The following is a 6000-nucleotide window of genomic DNA, read 5'->3' as shown; positions in this document are numbered from 1 at the left end:
ATCACCCCTGGTAGAGAACCACTGACCTAGAGTATGAGAACAGAAATAACTTGGAATTCAAAGAAATCTCATCCCTTACTCAGTCATAACTTGGGGAAAATCATTTTACCCTTCTGAGCTCTGTTTCTGCAAAAGAAGACAAGTTTATGATAGTACTGACCGCAGAGAATGGACATTAGTAAAACTTAAATGAGCAAACTCACACCAGGATGTTAGCTCTGTCCATGGTTCATAAAAAGATCTAAATGTATCTTATAATTAAGTAATATTGTTTCAAATAAAGGATTAAAAGACAGCTTTACTTTGTGTTAAGAGCATGAAACTCATAATTGATTTATCAAAAGTATCATGAAGCCAAAGGTTATAGTACCCATGGTTTCACATCAATGATCATACCCACGGTTTCACATCAATGATCATACCCATGGTTTCATATCAAAGAAACACAGCTCCCTCCCTTGTTGAAGAGGGGAAGAGAAATTTTGGGGAGACATCAGGAATTGTTCCCTGCCACAAGTCAATACTTTGGAGAACAAAGGGACCTAGCCAAAACAGATTCATCAGTCTCAGATTTGGAAAAAACATTAACTCAAGATTGGGATAAGATGCAAGGAGGTTTAGACCTCCAGAAGACAGGGAAATTCTTGGAGAAGTTGTAATAAAAACTAGATATACCTTGACTTCTAATCTGGTCTCTTGAGCACAGAGAGTCAGCAGGAATAATTTTCTTTGTGTCCATATCAGTGTCCCACAGAAAATGATGTGCTCAGAGACGGGAGCAACATTGGAAACAGTGCCTAGTGAGCAGACGGAGAGAGCTGTAAACATCTCCTCTGCTGCAGGCCATCAGCATGTGCAACACTGAGCTGAATCAACATGCTTGCTGCTTTTGGAGGCCTATGTCTTGCTGGGGAACTGATGTTTCACTCCTTCCTGCTGTCCTCTCTGGGAACAGAGCTTCAGTCTCCATCATCAACCATCCAGGAAGGAATTCAGACTTCCACATGGACCCCTTCCTCTCAGAGACTCCATCCAGGTGAGTCTGAGAGCTCAGCAGGTACCTTATGAAAGGTTCAGAGAAAGTGGGAGAGGAGAAGTTTTACCTCAGGTCACCTGAGAGCCAAAGCAGCCTTGCCCAGAACTGAGAGATTGTCATGTTTTTTTGCTAGGTAGACTGACTAATTCACAATTAATTTATTTAGTATAACAAAAAGAGAAGTGTCTTTTGGACTCAGAAATATAAAGATAATTGTTGTAATTAAGTGATGGGAAAGGACATGTAGGTGGAATTAATGAAAAAGGAATGGGAGGTGTAAAGTGGCTCCAGTAAAATTAAAACCTATCTGAGGAGCTTTGCACTGAAGAGGAGCTGTAAAATAGAGTGTTAGGTTTTAAGGCCTGTGCAGTGAACTGACTGCAGTTTTTAAAAATGTTTGAGACGGAATGCATTTGAGCATGTTCTGTATTTAGTAGGAATCCCAGATCGAGAAAGTAGATGTTACTTTGCAACAGCAGTCTTGGCATGCATTTCACAGTATTGTCTGGCATGTTGGGTATTCACATAAAAAATTATATTTAGTATGCAAAAAGAATTATGCTAATGAGTTTTACTTTAAAACTATTTCATTATCTAGACCTGGAGGAGCAACAGAAACATCTGAGAGGTAGAAGAAAAATTTGGCTTCAGCTCATCACCAGCGATAATCATTCACTAACCAAAATTTTTTAACTATGTCAAGCATGTTACATGTATTGACTAAATCTGCTCACCATCTCCAGGCAAAGGACACTGCCATCCCTACTAGCAGAGTGAGAACGTTAACACTCAGAATGGTCTGATTGGTCTCCTTGGACAAACAGCTAATATGTGGTAGATCCAAGTTCAGAACTCCGTTTTCCATTTCCAACTTGTTGCATTTAATATCATTTAGAAAGTCATTTACCATTTCATCTTTTAAAATTCCCCACTATTGAACCAGCCCTGATGCCCTAGTGGTTAAAGTTTGGCATTCACTGCTGCCACGGCCATGGTTTGCTTCCCGGTTGCAGAACCACCCGTCTGTTGGGTGCCATGCTGTAGTGGTGGCCCACATAGAAGACCAAGAATGACTTACTAATAGGATATACAACCATGCACTGGGGCTTTGCGGTGGAGAATACATGAGGAAGATTGGCAACAGATATGAATCTATCCTTGCGAAAAAAAAAATCCTCTACTATTTAATGTAGTATTTTTTTGTTATAAAAGGAGGGTTTATTCCCTTTCTTATTTTTTCTAGTGGGATGTTCAATCAGTAAGTGTCTTAACATTGTAAGATACCATTCCTTTTTTCTGAGAATTAATTGATTTTTCTGCTGTATTGTTTGTTCTGGCCATCAAAGGGATATAAGTGTGCTGGAATGCTGCCAGAACCACGGAAGCTTTCTCCACATCACAGTCTCGCAGGGTCACCTGGGCATTTTAGATCTTCTTTTTCCAATCGTGTCTATTTCTTTCCTCTCTATGGTTGTGAAGTGCTTTTCATCTTTTCTTACATACAGAAAACAAAATGGTCATAGGGCTATGGAGCCTCATGCTTACATGTTCATGAGAGGATTTATAACTGGAATTTGGGTACTATTTTTACATTCTCTAAGGTAAAGATTGTCTACTGTTTACAGCTTCCTTGCTTCATTTATTTCCTACTTATTGTGGCTGGAGAGAGAAGAGCCTTGCAGTAACATGTCCCCTGGAGGTCATAGTGCACTGCGTGTGTTTTTGTTGTGTGTATATCTGTGTATTTTGCAAGGCATGAGCAGTTCTCAGTGGAGTGGCACCTAGCCCATGTATTCCAAAGTGTGACCCTGAAGATACAGACGCCAGAATGTCAGCCAAGAGAGGAAAATGAGGGGATAATTTCCACCCAGAAGATTCCTCTGGAACAAAATTAAGAAGTGCAGGGAACAATGTGAAGAAATGACTCCTTGCGTCTTGCAGTTCCAGCTGTGCTGGGGGACCACCTCATTTCCCAGCATCCTCTGACACCATCTCCCATCGCCCTCCCTCCTGCTCCTTCCCCTCACCATTCTGGCTTCATCTGAGTCTTGAAGATCTGAGAGAAGCATCTTCCTTAGTGTCTCTCCTTTGGCTCTTTCTCCTACAGGGCACACACTTCCCCAGACAATCTCATCTTCCTTGTCTTCCTTGTATGCAGATTTTCCTGAATTCCCAGTAAAAAATAACACCTCAATTGACTCTTTTTAATACCTCCTTTTTTCTTCATAGCACCTGTCACCATGTGACATGATATATGATGTTTATCTGCTTATATTCTTTCACAACTATTACGTTTTTGGGTTTTTGTTTCTCAGCATCCTATACTTTTTGCCTAGAAGACAGTCAGTACTCAACAAGTATTCCTCAAGGCATGAAATAATATGTACTGAAAATTGTATAATACTTGACGTCTTGGGGAAAAATCTGAGTGGGACAGGAATTTATAATCAGACATGTCAGGGGAGATCCTTTAAATGGTATGAGGTCCATACAAAGAATATGTATTGATCTCTTGACAGTAATATATAACTATAGCATTTTTCACTATTGCTAATGTCCATTTGTGTGAAAATTAATCATGCTATTTTTTCATTCCTAGTTGTAACCTTTACTACATAGTTCCAGGCAATGATACTTAAAATTCAAAATGTTTTCTTTCAGAACTATGAAAAGAACCAGAAATGGTACCACTCATATTTTCGCTTTTCCTGTCCATATACTGGATCACCGTGTTTGGAAACCTGCTCATCAACCTGGCTACTATCTCAGGCTCCCTCCTCCACACACATGTACTTCTTCCTCTCCAAAGTGCCCTTTGTGGACGTCTGTTTCACCTCCGTCCCCATGCCAAAGAGGCTAGTGAATATGTAGACACAAAGCAAAGTTGTAACTCATAAAGGCTGCATCAGCCAGATGTAGTTTTACATTCTGTTTGCAGTGTTGGAGAATTTCCATCTGATGGTGATGACCTGTGATCACATCTGCCACCACCTGCACTACATGGTCATCATGAGCCCCCAGCTCTTTCAACTGCTGTTTCTGGTGTCCTGGTTCATAAGTTCCCTGCATTCTTTGTTAGAAAGCTTAATGGCCTTGTGGCTGTCCTTCTGCACCAATGTGGAAATCCTCCCTATCTTTGGGAAATCAAACAGGTGGTCCGACTTGCCTGGTCTGACACTTTTCTTAATTAAACATTTTTATTTTCTATTTTACAGCAGTGCTGCTGGATGGTGGTCCCTTCACTGGTATCCATTAATGCTACTCTGATAGTTTCTTCCATATGTGGAATCTCATAAGCTCAGGGGAAGGATAAAGCACTTCCCACCTGTCTGCCCCCTCTCAATTGTCTCCTTATATTATTGTTCAAGCCTAGGTGTGTACCTTATCTCTGCTTCTGCTCACAGGTCACACTCAAGTGCAACAGCCTCGGTGATGTACACAATGGTCACACCCATGCTCAACCCCTTCATCTACAGTCTGAGGAACAAAGACACATGGGGGCTCTGGAAAGAGTCAATGGGATGGTAGGTATAGAAAAGCAAATTGTTTGGGGGATGAAGAATTGTCCATGATTGCAGGTCTCGAAGCCTCAGAACCAGAAATTACTATTCTTTGATCAGATTCTAATTATTTCCTGGAATTTCCACTTCTTTGATTTCTGCCATTTATAGAATTTGTATAACTCACTATTGGAAGCTTTCTGCTCTCTCTGATGTATAGGCAGTTCTCCCCCTTGACCATTTTCTTACTTTCACAAACTTTCCTACCTTAGGTCTGTAATATTTGGAAATTCTCATTTATCTCTTGGGACAATGTGGGTTGCTTAATAATAATTTCTTCTCAAATCACCTATCATCTCAATTAACTTTTCTTTAGTTTTCCTGAAAGGATGGTCATTAGTTGTATTAATCATACAAAAAAAAAAAAAACCTACACATGACAGCTAAGGGCATTTATATAATTCATTTCAGCAAAATATGAAACTGCAGTTTTCACTTTGGGTCCACATCTTTTTTGAATTTCACTCCCTTCTCAGCTCTTACTGGTAACGTAGACTTTAATATGCTACATTTTTATAACTGGCCTCCTGGTTTTTTTCTTATTCAGCTCAGTGTCCAAAATGTCCATGATGGTCCCTTGCAAAAACTGACTATCCAGTATACATCTCCCAGTGGAGTCTACATGGAAAGACAAATTTGCATACATAGATTGACCTAATATGGTCCTAGTATCAGAAATGACCTTAAAAATGAGGAGGCAAAATTTTAAATCACACGTTTTATTACCATGCTAATTTTTTTTTTTTTTTTTGTGCTCTACATCCACGCATTGAAGTAAGAAGATGGCTGGCCACCAGCGAGGGGTTATTCACTGAAGTGAAGAACTGGTTGGAGTATGTCATGTTCTGTTATTAAGTACCTTCCTGTTTCTACCTGAAAACCTCTAGTTCAGTCTAAAAATATGGGTCTTCCTATTGCTCTATGAAGTATCTCCCATTTTCTAAATTTAGTCATAACTACTAAAGGGACAGTGAATGGACAACACCGAGGCCATTCATTTAGTAGCTCCTTCATGCTCAGGAATCTCTTCAATCATCATGATCAAAGGATGACTCACAAGACAGCTTGAATTCCTGCCCTGTGATGCAATTCAGGGTCACCAGTTTTTCTGCCCAAATGTGCATATTCTTCCAAGTTCTGTGGAATGCAACCTCAATAAAGCCACTTGTTAGTGCAATTATCTCAAATAGACTTCAATAACAGAATAATCATGAATGCAATTTTAAATATCAGACCATATGTGAAAAGCAGAAGCAGCAGATTATTATAATCGTGCTTGTTACTGTTTGATTATTGTGTCAGTTAGCTATTGCTGCATGCCAAGCCATCCTAAATCAAGTGGTTTAGCATAACGCCTTTATTATTGAACTGGATAATATCATGGGGAGTTATTTTGAGCTCTGC

At 39.8% G+C, this 6000-nt stretch overlaps 1 pseudogene; it reads left to right on the top strand.

Annotated features, from left to right (window-relative positions):
- Positions 1-3823: 3823 nt before the first annotated feature.
- LOC106848569 (olfactory receptor 7A10-like) lies at positions 3824-4564 on the top strand (annotated as a pseudogene).
- The last annotated feature ends 1436 nt before the right edge of the window (positions 4565-6000 follow it).

The sequence above is a fragment of the Equus asinus genome, chromosome 3 (assembly GCF_041296235.1).
Source record: "Equus asinus isolate D_3611 breed Donkey chromosome 3, EquAss-T2T_v2, whole genome shotgun sequence".
Classification (NCBI taxonomy): Eukaryota; Metazoa; Chordata; class Mammalia; order Perissodactyla; family Equidae; genus Equus; species Equus asinus.
Note: the sequence above shows the minus strand (reverse complement) of the source record. Positions and strands in the feature narration are given on the sequence as shown.